General features: G+C 36.9%; 1 protein-coding gene across 1 annotated transcript in view; it reads right to left on the minus strand.

Annotated features, from left to right (window-relative positions):
* LOC150091176 (serine/threonine-protein kinase 17A-like) overlaps positions 1-20,531 on the minus strand; it is a 255,260-nt gene extending 234,729 nt beyond the window's left edge. Inside the window, exon 1 of the mRNA XM_090374574.1 lies at positions 20,109-20,531. The gene's annotated coding sequence lies outside the window, so the exon portion shown is untranslated. The remainder of the gene's footprint in view (positions 1-20,108) is intronic.
* Between the last annotated feature and the right edge of the window lie 318 nt (positions 20,532-20,849).

Below are 20,849 nucleotides of genomic sequence, written 5' to 3' on the forward strand. Positions count from 1 at the left end.
TTGTTGTGAATATCGACACACTCTTTCCTTAACATGAGATTGAGTTCATTAATTCTTGTAAAAATGTCTGCTAAGTATGCCTATTTCTGCAGCCAAGATGTATTTACCAAACAGTGAGAAAGAAAATGGGTGATCAATAAAAAAAAATAAATTTCCAAGTGAAGTTCAAAAACAGCATCCCCTAGAAAGCCACCTTATTTCTGGATGAAGGCACCAGTTTTGTGTTCACTGTCATTTCTTTGCAAAGTAACTTTAAACACTGCTATTAAGTGGCCTAGCTTTAATGTGGTTCACTATCTTTACAGCATCATGCAACACAATTTTTATGTCTCTTTCCATCGTTTTGGCAAAAAATGCTTGTGGATACAGCACATGGCAACTACTCAAACAAGATGGCGACAACTCTGATACGCACCACCATCCCAGCTGTTTTTCCAGTCATTGCTCTGGCCTAATCAGTGCACACATCAACACACTTTTCCCCCACTGATTTCATGTTCTATCATGTAACTATTTATGACATTAAACATTTTTTCTCCAGTCATGCAGCTTTCAAAAGATTTATACAGCAGTAAATCTTCCTCAATTTTGTTCTGGAATAAGTAATGTACGGTACACTTTCGAAATAACAGCATCTTTGGGGCTTAAAGGTGCCATTATTTCAATTTTACGTTATCTAGAAGATTCTATTTTTAATGCATTTAATGCAGAAATAACGAGGCCAAACAAGAAAGACAGATTAAGAATGCAATTTTATTAACTGCACATAAAAAAACAAACATGTTGACGATCCAATGTTATATTCTGCCATTAATACACTTCTGTTTATGCTCCATTCTATTTTCAAGATTATTCTGCCCAGTAGCACAGTGGTATCGTCACCATCCTCTCGACACCAGGTGGAAAAGGCCTGGGTTCGAATCCTGTCAATGACGCGAGGAACTTTGAGCCTTTCACTCTGTTGCTGAGTTAGTCAGTCTCGAGGTTCCCCCCCAGAAACTGGGGTTTTTTGTCCAGCAAAACAGGCAAATCAAGCAGAGAACCCACACAATTTACAGACACAATACACATGGATATATGAATTAACATTCCGGGTGATCCTAATATAATAGTTTGGATAATATCAAATTTGTCACTAAGCTTTAATGTTCTTCTTTTCTTCTCTGTATAAGGTTTATTAACTTTAGGAGCCATAGCAAGGAGTTTTTAATTTAAAATAAATGTAAAATAGCAGTATAATCTGTGATCAGTACAGAAATAGTGAATACAATCAAATACAGTAATCACGACTTGCCGTTTTCTTTTTTTCGGCACTGCAAGACATCTACGCTGTATGCAGGGGTGGGTATATGCACCCCTTAACCAAAAATTTAAAATTAAAGAAACAATGCAGGCGTTATAAAAAAATACTGAAAAGCCTGGTCACCATGCTCCCTTACGATGTTACCTCAACCTGGTTGCCATGCCTTCCTCCTTACGATGATAGCTGGATATGTCACTGGCTGTATGCATACGCCCGATCTCAATGTGCCATTATTTGGGGTCCATTATTTTGACAGTACTGTACAGATACAAGTAATATTGCTAGCCCTGAGATGTCTGTTGATTCTTCAAGTTGCAATGAAAAAGCAAAGCTAAATTTAAGTCTCAACACAAACTCAAGCAATTTCCACACTGATGACTTGCACTTGGCTCCATATTGTCATTTGGATCCAAACCACCAATAGATACAATTTTACTGGCAATTACATCTTGTACTTAACGTGCCTTCCTTTTGACATAGCCTTGTGAGTCTCTCTTAGCCATTCGCTGAAATACCAATAGCAATCAAACTTGTATTCAAGTTTTCAGTCATGCATTCTGTCATCATGGTCTGATCCAGATGAAGTTAGTGTTCCTGTTGCTGCTTTTTGGCATGATGGACACAGCTTCTGGCCTGGTTTTATGTCTACCTTTGTTAGGTCTTTCAGGTTGTCTGCCACTGACAAATCAATTAATTGTAAACTTTTTTTTTCATCATATGATTTTTTCTTCTGGAAAGGATTGCAACAAGAATGCTGCAAAAATTCAAATTTTGTCAAAAGCAAAGCTTCATGATGTAGACAAATTGTCTTCTTCACCCAGTTTTAATCCACAACATCAACCTATCAGCTGTTGTTCTTCAAATACAAATTCTTTAAATAATTTTAACAGTTTGGTGTGTATAGGATATCAAATGACATTTAGAATTATCCACATGACTGATGGTGCATGAGTCCAGCTTATCTCCAACAAAATCTTCTGATTCCGCGGCTTTCATGCTGACTAATAGGTGGACCTTTCTGCAAGCAATGAAAACTTAATTAACGTTATTACAGTCAAACAATAAAAAATAGAGGAACAAAATAAACAAACTGTTCATCATGAAAATAAAACACATTAATAACAGCATGGTTCAAATATCAGCTATTTATGCTTTTTTTGTATGATTCTAGAATATACTCTATTTCTATATTATTCTAGAAATAGAGTATATTCTAGAATATACTCTATATTCATGAGGCAGGATTAAGGAAGTGTTCCGCAACAAAAAAGATCTCACAAAATAACAATATGGCACATAAAACTACTTGATGTTTAGGCTTAATTTTAAGGCCTTAGTGCAAAGGCACAAAACAGATAAACCATCAACATTGTAGCTGAAACTCTGCTCTTTCCAGTGGTGGTAAAAATGAGAGAATTGGTGTCCCACATTAAGATATTTGCCCCTTAAGATACTCAAAATTTGAAAGTCAAATTTGACTTTCAAATTTTGAGTCAATCTTTGAAGAAAAATATCTCAGCCAGAAAACAAGTATAAGAGCTGATATTTAGTGAGGCCGAATTCATGCAGTTGGTAAGTGGAACGTCCAAAGAAGAAGGTACCAAAGGTTTTTATTTCAAAGTTATGACTTTCAAAATTCTTACTTAAATTTGTCGTGAAAAATTTTTGGTGTCAGTTTTAGACTGCATTGTAAAAAAAAAATGAAGGTTTTTTGAGCTTGACACCAAAAGTTCTGCATTCTCTGCCAAAAGTTAACTAGGTATACCAAGTTTCAGAGCACTACCTCTCACCGTTGTGCAACAGTAACACTTAAAACTTGGAAATTTTTTTGTGATTTATTCTGCATAAGTGACCTCCACAAAAAAAAAGGTGCTGGTGCCTCATGCATACTATATTTTGAACTGAAATTTTGCACAGCTACATTTGAAACCTGTATAAACATCCACACCAAGTTTCAACAAAACTGAAGACTGTCAAGCAGGGACCCCTAGGCCACTTGATATGGAATGACAAGTGGCCTAGGCCACTTGACATGGAATGACCCTATAGTACTCAAGATGTGGCCTAACCATGACCTTAGGGATAATCACCTCCTTATCCCTGATAGCAAAGTTTCTGTACATCTTTGACAAAACCTGTGAGCTGTGCTAGCAACATATCTGCACTGCTCAGATAATTTCATGTCTGACTACACAATTACCCCCAGGTCTTTTTCATTCTCCACTAGCCTCAGTGTAATGGCAGTTGATAAACCCATTGACCCAATTTTCCTAGATCTTGTTGCACTAGCTCACCTGTCAGTAACCAACATGCCAACCTTTGTATCATCTGCAAACTTAGACATTAAGCCTGATGATATATACCTTCATCAATATTATTAATAAATATTTAAAATAACAATGGGCCCAGCACTGAACCCTAGGGAACTCCACTAATAACATTAGTCCACATAGAGCAATGCCCATTGATAACTACTGTCTTCTTCCACTTAACCGTCCCTTTATCCATAGCAGTAATGCCACAAAGTATGAAATCCAACTATATGATGTCAAAGTTACTTTATGCATCCAGTTCTTTGGCCACAGTCATAGTAACCTAACAGATTGGTTAGACAAGATCAACCCTTACAAAATCCATGCTGTGATTGTAGTATAATTGTATGCCTGTCCAGATAATCCTACATTACTTCTTTAACCAGTGATTCTGTTATTTTTCCTGGAACAGAGATTAAGCTAACATGTCTGCAATTACTCATGTTGCCTTTTGACCCCCCCCCTTTATGAATTGGGAATACGTGCATTCATCTATCATTTCCAAAGGGTTTGCTTACCTCCCTAAATACAGTGACACTTCCCTTTAACTAACGGACAACCATGGGGAACGAAAATGTGTCCGTTAGAGAGAAGTGTCCGCTAACAAGAAGTCTGAGGGAGAAAAAAAAAAAAAAACAAAAATTGTTAAACATTTAATGTAAAATTAAATTATATACAGATTTTGCACAATATTTTTGTAAATAATATACATACAATTGTGCTATGCATATTATGACTTTTTCTTATGGAAAATACATACAGTAATCACTTATTTTCTTCTGCACCTTCTTCCGGCTGATAATTTTGTTTTCAACATTTGTTTGGAGTGAAGAAACCATCGAAAGTCCTTCAGTAAGATACTTCAGCGGCGAAAAACATTTTTAAATGATTAGTATGAGCGCTTCTATTTTCATCGGTGGTTCGTTGTTAATATGTTCTTCGACATAATGACCTCCTTCCATTTCTTCATCCTCATGAGGAACTTCTTGAAAAATATCGATGATAATGTCGTTGATATATACAGCACCATCTTCTGTAGTGAGGCTTGAGTCTATATCTTTATAGCCAGGGTCACTTGTAGCTGAAGTATGATACATTATCAATAAATGAAGTTCTTGTTCTTCTTGGTGCTCCACATTGCTGTTCACAACTTCAATTTTTGCATTTGAGAAGCCAGACTTTAGAAAACAGTTCACGACAGTTTGTTTTCTAATTGCGTTTACTGAAGAGGAAATCCACAGAATCGCATCTAGGATGCTGATTTTCTTTGCAAGGTCACTCGCACATGTTGCATCGTTCATGTTTGCAATGAGATGTCTTAAAACACGTTTTCTGTAGTGAAGTTTAAAATTTTTTTTATTATCCCTTGATCCAAGGGCTGACACGCTGCAGATGTGTTTGGTGGCAGAAAAACGATTTGAATGTTGGACAATTCAATGTGCGGGTGAGATGCAGCATTATCCATGAAAAGAATAATTTTTCTGTTTTGACGAACCATGTTTTGGTTAAAGTGACTTATCCATTCCCTCATGATATCTCATGTCATCCACGCTTTTTTATTAGACTTCCAATCAACATTCAACTTTATGCCCTTGAAACAAGGAGGATTTTGCGATTTTCCTATAACAAGAGGTTGTTCAAAGTCTCCCAACATATTTGTACACAACAGTACAGTCAAGCGTTCCTTAGAAATTTTTCCGCCCTGGCACTTTTCGTTTTTTAGACTCATTGTTTTTTCAGGAAGAACTTTAAAAAACAACCCTGTTTCGTCAAAGTTGTAAATATCCTTAGCTTCAAAATCACGACATAAATCTTCCAAATTTGACGGTCCACTCTGTTACAACCCCAGTATCAACAGATCCACCTTCACCACTTATGGTTTTCCAAGACATTTTATGCCGAGTTTTGAACTTGTGTAGCCATCCCACAGAAGCTTTGAACTCATTTACTCCCATAGATTTCGCAACCTCCAAAGCCTTTTTCCTAATAATAGGCCCATTAATGGGAATTTTTTTAGCACATTCGCAACAAAACCACTCATACGTAACATTGTCAATTTGAAGTCCAACGGTTTTCGGGAATGATTTTTGAACCTGATCATTTCCGTGTTGCCAAAATTGTTTGAGCAGTTCTTTTTTCTTTAGGATGTCGCTTACCTGCGTCTTCCCGATTTTGAATTCTGCAGCGAGAGTGCGATTTTTTTGCCGATCATACGCATTAATGAGTTCCACTTTATCTTTTAAAGTTAAATGTTTACGAGAAGACATTGTGCACTTCACACGACACTGAACAAAACTGAAAAGACGAAAGGCCGACCACACACCCCCCCACCTTGCACACACACCGAATTCATCAGAAGTTTTACACGTGCCTTAAAATTCTTGAAAAGGGTTGAAAAGAACCGCGACGTAAACCTTGATAAAATTCAGAGAATCGGAAATAAAAAATAAACACACGATTGAGGCAATACGTGGAAGAAAAGTTCCTAGAAAAAGGGCCGTAAGCTCGCCCGCTGTCCGTTATGGGGAGATCAAAATAAGTGCTAATCTAAACGAGACAGTGCAGATTGCCTGTCCACATCCGTTACAGAGAATGTCTGCTAAACAGAAGCTGCAAACATGTTAAAACCAATAGAGGTGAGTTGGGGAATTTGAAAATGTCCGTTGTAGAGAGATGTCTGTTAACGAGAGGTGTCCGTTAGAAGTTTCACTGTATAATTGGATAGATTTCTCCTCCAGTTTCCTTTCCATTATCACGAAGTCATTTAGTCATCAAAGTTAACTGGTTAGTTCATAATTCATCCATCACGGAATCTTCACCGTGCTGTACTTTAATGATAATGGCATTGGAATAGGCATAGGACGCAAGAAAGCAAGATTATACAGCATCAGCCAAAAAAAAAAAAAAAAAAAACTCATTTCACATATCCATTTTGCTCTAAACGTTTGTCCAGTTCAGCATTGAATTTATTTCAGATGTACATTTTGACGATGACAGATGGAAGTTGTTCCAGAAATAAACCACCCGCTGGCTAAAGGCAAATTTTTACACATCTATTCTACAACTGTCTTAACTCAATTTGAATTTATGCCACATGCAGAATCAGAGCAAGAGGAAGAATCCCATCAGCATTGAGCTTCCTCAAACCATTCAAGGCCTTATATACCTCAATCAGATCACCTCGTGGGTGCCTAGTCTACGGACACTGCAATTTGCAGAACTTAAGCACTTTCTTGCTAAAAGGATCCCTTCGTTCCCCTCACCAATCTTGTTGCCCTTCTCTATACTTGTTCTAGCAACTCTACCTCCTTCCTAAAATGAGGACTCCACCTCTACACAGTACACAAGGCAAGGCCTAATCATTACCTTATACAAAGGGATAATCACCTCCTTATCCCTACCAGCAAAATTCCTGTATATCAATGACAAGACCCCATGACCTGCTCTGGCAGCCTAAGTGCACAATTCCCCCATGTCATTTTCACTCTACCACCCCGAGTGTAGTACCACATAGCTGGTATGTTTCTCTCTGGGGTTACATCTACCCATATGCAGTACTTTGCATTTGTCAATGTTAAGCTTTAATTGCCACTTCTCAGCTAATCTGCCCAGCTTTCCTAGATCCTGTTGCAAGTGCATATGGTCATTGACAACCCTGCCAACCTTTGTATCATGTACAAAACTTGGACATTAAGCTTGATATACCTTCATCAATATTATTAATAGCCATATGGAGCAAGGAAGCCCGAGGCTTATGCTCCATCAGTCAAAAAAAATAAAAAAATTTTTTCTGAATTACCCCAAGAGAGAGAGAAAGGGGGAGGGGGGAATCACTAAGAAAAAAAGAATGATGATATCCAGCTTAGGACCCTGGGTGTGCTGGCCAAGCCCATACTTACCATATGTGAGCCCCAGGAGTTTACAACATTGATAAATATAGAAAACAACAATGGCCCAACAACAAACCCTGGGGGACTCCACTAATAACATTAGGCCATGAAGAGCAGTGTCCATGGATTACCACTCTGTCTTCTCCCACTCAACCACCCTTTCATCCATTGTAGCAACTTGCCCTTAATGTCATACTGCTCCAATTTGTACAGTTTTCCATGCAGAAGCTTTCCTGAAATCCAAGTATATGATACCAAAATTACTTTTTGCATCAAGTTTCTTTGTGACCATATCATAATATCCAATCAGACTGGTCAGACAAGACTTCCCCTTAACAAAACCCATGCTGTGTCTGAACTATAACTACAGTCTTGTCTAGGTGATCCTGCAGTGCTTCTTTAACAAGTGCCTCTATTTTTTTCCCTGGAACAGAAGTTACATTAACAGGTCTGTAATTACTTGTGTCACCCATAGTCACCCCCCCTTTGCGAATTGGGGTCACACTTGCTCATCTCCAATGAATGGGGACCTCCCCTGAGTCCAAGGAAGCTCTCATAATTATGGCTAAGGTTTTGCTTAGTTCCTCTGCTGCCTCCTTTAATATAACTAGATAGATCCCATCCAACCCAGGTGCCTTTATGTTTAAACTTCATCAAATTCTCCTCCACTTTGCTCTCAGTTATTACCAAATCATTTAGCTCCCTGCCAGAGTTTTATAAACTTCCGGCATACCTCTACCTGAATAACTCTTCATGTGCAAATGTAGATGCAAAATACTCATTCAGTTTGTGAGCCACCTGAGCAGGGTCCTCAACTGTTCAACCATCAATATCAAGTGGACCAATCAGATTCATCCCTTTACTTCTAGAGTTTACATAAGTAAAGAACTCTTTGTAGTTTTTCTTTGTATCCTTTGCCAAATATTTCTTGTAATCTGCCTTCACCTAGATAAACTCCTTTGACTTGATTACACACCAGCTTATATCTACTGTGTCACCTGATGATTTATATGCACACCATGCATTTTTCTTCTCTGCCACAAGCCTCATTAGTTCACATGACATCCATTTAGGCCTAAACTTTGAACAGTATTTCTTAGTTGGTATGAAAAGCATAGTAGATTTCAATATTAATTCCTTGAATGCTTCCCATTTAGAATTTGGTGTTAGCATTAATAAATGCATACAATGCAAGAAAGCAAGCTTATGCAGCATTAGCCAAAAAAGAAACCCACCCATTTCACCCCTCCATTCGTTCCAAATGTCTGTCCACCTCAGCCTTAAATTTATTTAGGCTATTAACTTCCACAAAAAAAGATGGAAATCTGTTCCATCCATTGACCACCGGCTGGCTAAAGGAAACTTCGGCACATCCAGTCTACAACTGTCTTTCTTCGATTTGAATCTGTGCCCCAGGTTCTTAATCTGAGCAAGAGGAAGGGTCGCATCAGCATTCAGCTTTCTCAATCCATTCAAGGCCTTATACAACTCAATCAGATCACCTCACAGGTGCCTACTCTCCAGGCACTGCAATTTGCTAAACTTAAGCCTTTCTTGGTAAGAACACTCCATTGTTTCCCTCATCAATCATGTTACCTTTCTTTGTACTCGATCTAGCAACTACATCCTTCCTGAACTGAGGCTTCCAGACCTGTACACAGTATTTAGGTGTGGACTGACCATTGCCTTGTACAACAGATAATCACCTCCCTGTCCCTGCTAGCAAAATTCCTATATATCATTGACAAGACTCTACCATGACCTTCCCTGGAAGCCCAGCTACACTGCTCAGCAAACTTGCTATTTGACTGCACAACTACCCCCAGATCTTTCTCATTTTCCACTTCCCTGAGTGTAGTACCACAAAGTTGGTATGATTCTCTTAGGATATTGCTACCCATATGCAGTACTTTGCATTTGTCAATGTTAAAACTTCAGTTGCCACGTCTCAGCCCATTTGCCCAACTTATCTAGATCCAGTTGGAGTAGCATACTATCTTTACTGTCATTAACAACCCTGCCAACCTTTGTATCATCTGAAAACTTGGACATTAAACTTGATATACCTTCATCAATATCATTTATAAATACAGAAAACAATAACGGACCCAACACTGAGCCCTGAGCGACTCCACTAATGACATTAGTCCACGATGAGCAGTGTCCATTGATTACCACTCTCAGTCTTCTTCCCCTCAACCACCCCTTTATCCATAGCAGCAATTTGCCTCCAATGTCACACTGCTCCAATTTGTGTAGCAGTCTTCCATGTGCAACAGTATCAAAAGCCTTTCTAAGATCCAAGTATATAATATCAAAGTTATTCCCTGCATCCAGTTCTTTTGTGACTGCATCATAGTATCCAATCAAGTTGGTCAGGCAAGACTTCCCCTTAACAAAACCAAGCTGTGTCTGAGCTATAACTGAAGTCTTGTCTCAATGATCCTGCAGTGCTTCTTTAACCAGTGCCTCCATTAATTTTCCTGGAACAGAAGTTAAGCTCACAGGTCTATAATTACTTGTGTCAGCCTTTGATCCTCCTTTGTGAATTGGGGTCACATTTGCACATTTCCAGTCTATGGGTACCTCCCCATATCATTGATAAAAGTACAAAACAACAATGGGCCCAACACTGAACCCTGGGAAACTTCACTAATAATATTTGTCCACGAAGAGCAGTGTCCATTGATTACCACTCTCTGTTGTCTCCCACTCAACCATCCCTTTATCCATTGTAGCAACTTGCCCATAACACTAGATTCTTCCTCTAGCTCAGAAAAATCACCTGAGAGGGCATAAATTCAAATTGAGGAAAGACAGATGTAGGATAGATGTGCGGAAATTTGCCTTTAGCCAGCGGGTGGTTGGTGGGTGGAACAGACTTCCATCCCTTGTCGTGGAAGTTGATAGCCTAAATAAGTTTAAGGCTCAGCTGGACAGGTATTTCGAACGAACAGAGGGGTGAAGTGGAAGTGGTTATTTTTATTTATTTATGTTACTTAATTTTTTTTTTTTTTTTTTTTTGGCTGATGCTGCATAAGCTTGCTTTCTTGCATCAAATGCCTCTACTAATGCTAACACCATACCTCTCCAATTTATACAGCAGTCTTCCATGTGCAAGAGTATCAAAAGCTTTCCTAAAAAAAATCCAAGTATATGATATCAAAATTATTTTTGACATTCAGTTCTTTTGTGACCACATCATATTATCCAATCAAACTGGACAGACAAGACCTCCCTTTAAAAACCCATTACTGTGTCTTAACTATTACTGCAGTCTTGTCTAGATGATCCTGCAATGCTTCTCTAACCAGTGGCTCCATTATTTTCCCCGGAATGCAAGTTAAACTAACAAGTCTATAGTTACTTGTGTCATCTTTTGAACCCCCTTTGTGAATTAGTGATACATTTGCACACCTCCACTCCATGGGGACCTCCCCTGATTAAAAGAAAGCTCATAATTATGCCTAAGGGTTTGCTTACTTCCTTTGCCGCCTCCTTTAATATAACTGGATAGATCACTTCCACCCGAGGTGCCTTCCTTATGTTAACTTCAACAATTTCTCCTCCACTTTGCTCTCAGTTATTACAAAAGCACTTAGTTCCCTGTTAGAATTTGATAAACTTCTGCATTACCCTCATTCAATAACTCCTCGTGTGAATGTAGATGCACAATACTCATTCAGTTTATCAGCTACCTGAGCTTGATCATCAATAGTCAACCCATCTATGTTAAGTGGTCCAATCTGATTCATACCTTTCTTCTAGAGTTTACATAAGTAAAGAACTCTGTTTTTCTTTACATCCTTTGCCAAAGATTTCTTGATAATTTTTATGCATCCCATACACTTTTCTTCTCTGCCACTAGCCTCATTAATTCATCTGACATCCATTTAGGCCTGAACCTTGAACAGTATTTCTTAGTTGGAATGAAAAGCCTAGTAGCCTCCAAGATTAAGTCTCTGAAGGATTCTCATTTAGAATTCAGCTTTGGTAACATCAGTTGATCCCACTGTACAGAATTTAAAAACTGTCTGAGACCCCTGTTGTCACCTTTACAAATGCAAAAGCCCTTCCCTTTAGGCTTGATGGTAGTTACATCTTTAAGTAATTCCCATATCAGTACATTGTGATCACTGTCACCCAGTGGTTCCTTTATCTGCAAATTCTTAATGCATGAATAATCACTGCTGATAATCAGATCAAGAGTATTACTCCCTCTGGTTGCCTCTCGAATATGCTGCTGTAAAAAAGTCATCCAATAAATCCAAAAAAAAAAAAAGCCTTGCTAGTGCATGAGTGACCCAACTCAGGTTCCAGTCAATATCTGGAAAGTTAAAATCTCCCATTATAAGACATTCTGATTTACTGGCCCACTATTTCTCTGCACAATTGCTCATCAGATTCATTAGGCCTATAACACAAACACCTACTCTCATTTTTCCTTTCCCAGTGCTTATGTCACACCAAACAGAATCAATGTTGCATTGCTCACCAACATCAATTGGATGCACTTTCTTAGATTGTGTGTTTCTTAACTAACAGCATAACCCCTCCTCCCTTCCTGTACACATTGTACTCCCCAAATTCCAATTCTGCACTTCTTATATCTGTGTGACACCACATCCTGATATCCCAACAATATTTGCCTTTGATATCTTGACTAGCACTTAAAGCTCAAATTTATTAACTATACTCCTAGCATTGGAGTACATGCACCTGTTTCTACTCTTAGTTACCCTAAAACAGCCCATGTATTTATTTGTTCCACTATGACTCCCAACAGTTCTGTAAGTTTCCATTGCCTTGCTTTCCATGCTGCTGCTGCTCATTCTAATCAAAGCAGTGCAAGAATCACTTTTGCTTCTGCCTAAAGCCACTGTTAACCTTTTATTGTGTATCCCTGCCCAAGCTAGCAGTTTTTCGACCCACCTAACACTGCCTCGATAGCATCAGCAAATATTCTTGCACCCTTTCTATTTAAACATATCCCATCCCTGTAGATGCAGTCTCTCCTGTGAACAAGCACAGACCAGGCTGAAAAAAAATTCTATCACTTGAGCCTTGCACAATTGCTTGGCTCATGTGATAGAATTCTCTCTCCAGGGCCAAATCAATTGACAAGGCTCTCATCATATACTCCCACTTATCGTGTGTGGGCAGAATTGCAGACACTTTCACTGACTTATTTTTTTCAAACATTGACCTCTAATTGAGTAAATCTGCAGATCTCTTAATGTCATTAGTTCTAATGTGTACAACAATATCGCCTTTTGTGCCCTTAATAGATGATATCTGCTCTACAACATCAACATTTGCCCTTGGCAGACATACCCTGGTCCTGTTCCACCTATCCTTCTTATATAGTATATTCCCTGTCTCCCTGACAATAGTCACCAACAATAACTACTTTCTTTGGGACCAGTGCATTCTGCCTTGGAGATTGCCTCCATATTGCCTGATACACAGGAGTCAGCTCTGCAGCTGAGAGCTTGATGAGCCCCTCATTAATTTCTTTGAGGGCATTTACCCTACACCTCAAGATCTCATATATGCCAATCAGAACGCTGAGCTGCACCTAATTTCTTGACACTAAGCATCTAGCACACACAAAAACATCCTTCTTGGCTGGATCATGTCCTGTATTAGAAAGTTCAACAAACATTTCACATTTCGCACGTTTTTTGAGACTGTACTCTCGCTAGTTATGATCTTTGCTTCACAGCTCTAGTCTGTGTTATGATTTCCAATTAAATACAGTTTAATTAACAATGGAATTTAATAAGATTAATAAATATTTGATTAATTGATAATACTATACTAAGCTAACAGATTCCTAATACAGTACTTCCTATTACGTTATCTAGTTTTACACAATACCTTAACACTATCAGTTAGTGATATATACGTTGCGCTATTTCTTATCGATTACAATATGGCGGCTAGTTCAACAATATTGGTGCCAACACTGAGAGTTGTAACTTCCAAAAATCACTAGTTAAATTCAAAATAAGAAGCTAATGAATCTTTTTTTTTTTTTTTTTTTTTTTTTTTTTTTTTTAGGAGCGTTAGCAACTAAGGCCATATTGCTCCGGGGATATGCGGTGGTCATTCCCTGACCTTTCCGCATTCTCCGTATTTGGTGGGCACGGGCTCGAACCCCGGTCTAATCAAGAAGCGTGTGCTACGCACTGCTGCTCCTGCCCACCTGGCTACGGAGGCGCCTCTAATGAATCCTACTGAACCTATTTAATATCTTAGTAAAACACAATGTAGTATATTAATTAACAAAGAATACGGTAAAACTATCTAAATAGTTTTCCTTTACAGCAGCCAAAAATCCACCAACTGTTCTCTTCTGCGACCAGAGTGCCCTCTGTTGATAACATTATCAGTTGGTCTAACTGTATAGAATTGATACTGTCTGAGACCACTGTAGTTACCTTTACAAAAGCAAAATCCTGTCCCTTTACCCCTGATGATAGTTAAGCGAATCTCACATCAGTATACTGTGACCACTGCCACATTGTGGTTCCTTTATCTGCAAATTTTTAATGCACGAATAATCACTGCTGATAATTAGATTAAGAGTATTACTCCCTCTGGTTACCTCTCGAACATACTGCTGAAAAAAAAAAAATAAATCCACAAATGTCTTACTAGTGTGCAATATGGCGGCTAGTTCAACAATATTGGTGCCAACACCGGGAGTCGTAACTTCCAAAAATCACTAGTTAAATTCAAAATAAGAAGCTAATGAATGCTACTAAACTTATTTAATATCTTAGTAAAACACAATGTAGGATGTTAATTAACAAAGAATATGGTAAAACTATCTATCTAAATACTTATCCTTTACAGCAGCCAAAAATCCACCAACTGTTCTCTTCCGCAACCAGAGTGCCCACCCGCAACCATCCCACAAGGTCCAGTTAAAATCCCCCAATATAAGACATTGATTTACTGGGCCAATTAATTTCTCTGTTCGTTGTACTCAGTGTCACTATATATATATATATATATATATATATATATATATATATATATATATATATAAACACACACATTCGAGACTTCTATGACTACAGCTTTAAAAGCTATGTGATAATGCTATCCTCCCAGTTGGTAGAGGACCTGTAGCATCTTATTCTGTCATTATCTCCAGTTCCTAAAGCTTTTTATTTATCTGTCTTGAACATTTATCACCTCTTTAATCATAATAACACAAGTTAATTTATAAAATTAACAATAATAATATGTAATTTCTTCCTCTCAACTAAGTCTAACAGTTAAATCATGTCACGTAATTTCTACTTTTAACTGTATTATTTTAATTTGTTAATATCTAATTTTGTTAGATATTAATTAATCGTTTAAATAACCTCATAATCATCTGTTGTAAGGTGACATCATAATAATTCATTTTATTTTTTCCATTACAATGGATACATGAATGGAGAATTATGTGAAGAAAGCATTAATATTCTATTATGCTGCAGATCAGTTGGCAGTATAAAACTGAACCCACCTGTCACTGGAAAATTTTCCAAGGCAAGATTTTTTTAAAGTAGTTAATCAATCTATACAATTATGAGACCAATATTGCAAAAAATCTCAAATTTTCAGTTTTGATTACTTGTAATGGCTCCAGGAAAAAAAAAAAAAGTGAACATTTTGGTGATCATTATACAGTTCTAGAAGCTAAACATCAAACACTAAAGCTGAAGAACTTCTTGAGCTATAGTGTGTCAGTCATTACTCTCCAATAGCCACCAGTTTTATGTAGTAAATGGATCAAAGCATTATTTATAACACAAAAGTCTGTCTGATAAGGTAGTTGATCCTCACTGAAGGAGGGAATAATTTGCAGCCAAAGTGGAAATGTTATTTCTTGCAATAGTATTATATCAATGGCCTTAGTGAGAATATCATTGAAAAACAGCAGCCAGCAAATTAATATCATATGGAGGGGATGGAACTTTAAAGGAACATATGGATTTTGTTGAAGAATTTAAGTTGGATGATGTTGCTACTGTCTTAATGCTAAAACCAGAAGAGCTGCTGACCATCAAGAAAAAATGAAGTTCTTGTTAACAATGATGAAAAAAAACTAAAAAGTGTGGGCTGTACTTAAGAATGCATGTAAGAAAACTGTGCAAATGAAATTGGATTCTTTCTTGAAATTAATTTATTAATGAGTTAATTGTTTCATCTTTCATTTAATATTAATTAAATAATGTAAATCTGCTCTCACTAATTTGTGTTACTAAGTATATATTTTCATTTCAATTACATTATTTTCTCATGGCCTATAAAGTTATTAATAAATATGTGCCATTTAAAATGGCAAAAATTGACGTTTTTGGTGAACCTCATTACAAAACCCGAAATATTCAGTCCATCCAACTTTCTATACGTGAAAACCGGTATTACTTTAATATTATTATTATTAATAGCCATAGGGTGCAAGGAAGCCTGAGGCTTATGCTGCACCAGGAAAAAAAAAAAAAGCTCCCGAGGTACCGAGAGAGTAAACAGTAGAAGGGAATCATCAAGAAAGAGAAGAATGATGATATCCAGCTCAGGACCCTGGGTGTGCCAAGCCCATACTCACCAGATGTGAGTCCCCGGTGTTGTTATGGCATTATAGAATTCTTTAATTTCATATTATGGCATTATATAATACAGTAATGGTCATGTTCTTAGTATTTTATAACTACTTAAGTAATATAATACCGTATTAGTGGCCAATCAGAAAAAAAAATTAGAGATATTGTGAAAAAATTCGTGAATACACAATAGCATTTCTAAAATACCAATGCAAAACTCTCCAAACAACAGCTACTTACATTTACAAGAGCGGGTTTTTTTTTTTTTTTTTTTTTACTATTAATCATATGAAGGCAATATTTCATTTTTAGAGTTCACATATTTTTTTGCTAATAGAAAGCCAATTCAAAAATGGCAAGATCATGTGTTTGAAATGCAAATTCAGACTGAACGATCTAATCACGGAACTTTCAGATGTCATTATTGTTAATACACCTGTTTGCAAGCCCAAAAACCAAGTACAGTACTCCAGATAATGTATAATGGCCAATTTAGAGGCCATTAAGTGGTGAACTCTGAATAAAAAAAAAAATGTTCACTACCTACAAACCGATGGATTTACTCGTGTTTGCTGGGTTTTTTTTAATTTTTTAATTTTTAGCATCTCCAATAATATGCCACTGGAAAAAAAAAAAAGTTACGATACGAATAGAAGTGGCTACAATAAGGTCATTCTGATAATGTTGGAAATTTTCAAATCTGTGCGATTCGCAAGAGTGGCACATATTTAACCCCAGGGCTCATATCTGGTGAGTATGGGCTTGGCAAACCCAGGGTCCTTAGCTGGTTATCATCATTCTTCTCTTTCTTGGTGATTCATTTCTACTTCTTTCTCTCCCTCCCTCTCTCAGGGTAACTTTGGAATTTTTTTTTTTTTTTTGGCTGGTGCAGCATAAGCCTCAGGCTTCCTTGCACCATACGGTTAATAATAATATCAGCCCATATTAGATTATACATGATTATCCATGGACGGATTAACTGTGTTAAGGATTAAATGGGGATCTCGACAGCCTGTGGAAGTCTAAGTTGGACTAAAAAAAAAAAAAAAAAAAAACTCTTTACAAGTCTATATACATTTGGTAATATTCCTGCAGATAAGACCCACGAAATTGTTCAGAAACCTCACCCCCACTTCTGTTTTCTACTAGCTGGCTCACTACAGTCATATTTTGTAATCATTCAGTTTTACTACTGTATGGTTAATTTTAATTCTTCTTCGATTTGATTTTTTTATTATTTATTTGTCCAGAAGCGCGACTACAAAGTATGCTTCCCACCTCCTATTCCTTTAAAACTAGATCTTATGGTAATACCGTATTAGTAAAACCAAACGATGCAAGGAAGCTAACTTTTTCTGCCCCAGCCAAAGAATAAATAAAATAACCAAAACAAAATATTCATACTATTTCCATTTCGGCAAGGAATCAATTCTGCTTACCTCCACCACGTTTGGTGACAATTTATTCCAATGTTCGATAACCCGTTCCACATAATATTGTGTACCGCTTTTCACATACGTATATACACATACATACATGAAAAACCCGCATATAACCAACCGGTCGCCCTCCGCTGAACCCTCTCAAGAACTTTTTTTTTTTTTAGGCTGTCTCCAAAGCTAAATACAATAATTAAAATTCAGTCTAATCATCGCTTATAAAGACGTCCTTCTCCCTACTAGCAAATACCCTAGAAATCAGACAGGATACGTAATGTACAGTACCTTCCTAGCACATGATGTCTTGCTATACCATGTTTTGCCACTAATGTGCGCCCATCATGTTAAAACACCAAAGGACTTAACAAAAAAACTCCAGCTCAATATAATAAACATGAAAAAGGCCAACTTGAATACAGAACAAGGCGATACCTCTCTCGCTGACAAGAACGTTCGATACGCAGTACCATTTGCAGGCATAACAAATATCCATTGTATTCCTTTTAAAAAAAATTAAGTTTTAAATTTAAGTATAATAGTCTCACTTATTACCCTTATTAATATTTATGAAAATGATTTATCAGTACACATACAAAAAGTTTTTGTCACGCTGCCTTTTTCGTTCAATTTATGGATTGTATGGCCAACTTTGAAGGAGCAGTAATTGAAAAGGTGGAGTCATATACTTATCTGGGACAAGTTATTAGCTGTAATAATGATAAATGGCTGGAAGTCAAGAGAAGAATAAATTTTGGATGGATAGCATTCAGGAAATACAGTCACATACTGAAGAGCAATATCCCAGTTTGTCTGAAACGTAAAATAATGAACCAATGTATACTCCCCACCATGACTTATGGAAGTGAAACTTGGGCACTCACCAAAAGAATGGAAGAGAAGCTGAGAACTACACAGCGAAGAATGGAAAGAATTATAATGGGAATCAGACTGTTAGATAAGAAGAGAAACACATGGATTAGGCAGCAAACTCAAGTAAAGGACATTCTTATTAAAACTAAGGAATTAAAATGGTCTTGGGCAGGACACAGCTCGAAGACATGATGACAGATGGACTAAGAAAATAACAGAATGGTATCCAAGAGGAGCTAGAAGAAAACCTGGAAGACAAAGGCGGAGATGGATAGATGAAATTCATGAGTTTTTGAGTAGTAAATGGATGGCCAGTGCTCAAAACAGAAGGAACTGGAAAGTTGCTGGAGAGGCCTTCATCCTGCAGTGGATTGAAAATGGCTGATGATGATGGCCAATTTATTTCATAACCATTCCAAATAATCGTAAATCTATTGCATATGTTTTGTTGTTTAAGCCAATAGAAACAAATTATCACCGTTTCCATAAATTAAACTCACACTTAGGTAGTTTTGATCTACAAAGATCAGTAACTTCCTTTATTGATAACTGTGTCAGAATTATCATGTTGTAAATAGTTCTCATTATCTCACTAAGTATGCATTCAGAATTGAGATATGAAGAAGCCTCACACACCAGCACATTAAATCCCTTGTTTGAAATTATGTTTTGTACTATTTATTCAAGTAATAAAGATCACATATATGTATACATATTTTTTGCTTGACATCGCCAACATGAAACAATTCAAGTTTTTGAAAAACTACTCGAAACTTTTTTTTTTTCCTCCAGGATTCGATTTGAAGTGCCACTAACAGAAAACAATTACCGTTTGCGACTCTGCGATTGAATGACTTTACTCGAACGAACAATTATGAAAGCCGATAATTTTGGGGGATTTCTACATAATTACGTGTTTATTTAATAAAAATTACACTTATGTAATTTTTAAATACAAGGATTATTAGTTATATTCAACTGAGAAAACTAAGGTTTTGCAATGGTATCTGGAAACCAGTGCTTGGTTGGTTTGGGAGAGTGGGGGCTCTTCTGTATCCGGTACCCTTTCATTGCAGTATGTATGCATCAATCTTAGTTACTGTGCTACGAAAACTAGTTTTTACGTTATCGGGATGTGTTGTTGGAACTCAGGCAACTTATTACCTAAACTGAATATTTAAATCAAATTCTATATATATAATCTCCTATCCATATTGCTATTCAGCGTCTCAGAGGCACACATTTACTTTCCTGTTCCAGAAAAGTATTAAAAAAAAATAATAATAATAAACTGATCACTTTGTATACAGTGCACAGAGTACGCAATATTTAAAGCTGTATTATATTTTGATATATATGTTAAAAGTGTTATTAAAAATGAACACGCCGTATTTCATGACTAAGATCTGAAGTATATATAACATGCAATCATAGCAAATGGATAAATTAGGTGAGGAGGGGGAAGTTACACACTTATGGACCTACTGCACACGAAGCTAAGTTGTATATCAGTAATTATTATTTCAAATACTTGTATTGCTATGGTAAATGTGAAAAAATATATATGTGAAATTATATTTCCTACTTTCGATTAAACCATGGGGAAGGGGTATGGCGGCTAAAATCACTAAAAACACAATAATTGATAGGCAAAACATGTTTCCGATATAAAAAATTATACTTACATTTGTGAATTCAAACAACGCTGAAGTTTTAAACCAATTCCTGATGCTTTCAAACTGTTCCCGTTAAACTTGACAAAATCACAATTACACATGCCCAACACAAAATTAAAAAAAATAAAAACGGCTTATTATATTATAGTACCCGCGACAGCAAGGCTAATTATTTAATCCAATGTCAGAAGTCACTTGACAGGCGAAAAGTTGGACTTAGCAAGGGAGGCTGGACAAGTTATTTAGAGCCGTCGGGTGAATAAGCAACTGCTTAGTACATCAAAAAAATCACTGATCATTCCAAAAATGCAGACACAAAAACACTGAGTGAATAATATGAACTTGGTAGTGCAAAATAGGATTTAATTTTGGACAGCATTTCGCACACTAACAAAATAAAACGACAATAAAACTTAAAATCCAACGGACCAACACCAAACACGGAACTACCCTCGTTCTGTATCATAGCGGTTGCCGTTGTACTTTATTGCTACAGACGCTCCCTCTAGCGGCAAGCATTTCACAAGTCAGAAAGTTACTATAATAAAACTTTCCAAACGAGGCTCGCTAACCAAACAAGGCAAAGAGAAATTTCAGAAATAATCTGCGGCCAGAAATCGCAAAACTATTAAGTAATACTCTATATTTCTGAAAAATATTGAACAATCCATGCATGGGCGTGACAAAAAATTTGTTCAATTTCTTGTTCTTATGCAAATACGGAATTAACTACTTAAAAAGAAAAGTAAA

This window comes from Mastigoproctus giganteus, chromosome 1, assembly GCF_048544385.1.
Source record: "Mastigoproctus giganteus isolate SK-2022 chromosome 1, ASM4854438v1, whole genome shotgun sequence".
Taxonomy (NCBI): domain Eukaryota; kingdom Metazoa; phylum Arthropoda; class Arachnida; order Uropygi; family Thelyphonidae; genus Mastigoproctus; species Mastigoproctus giganteus.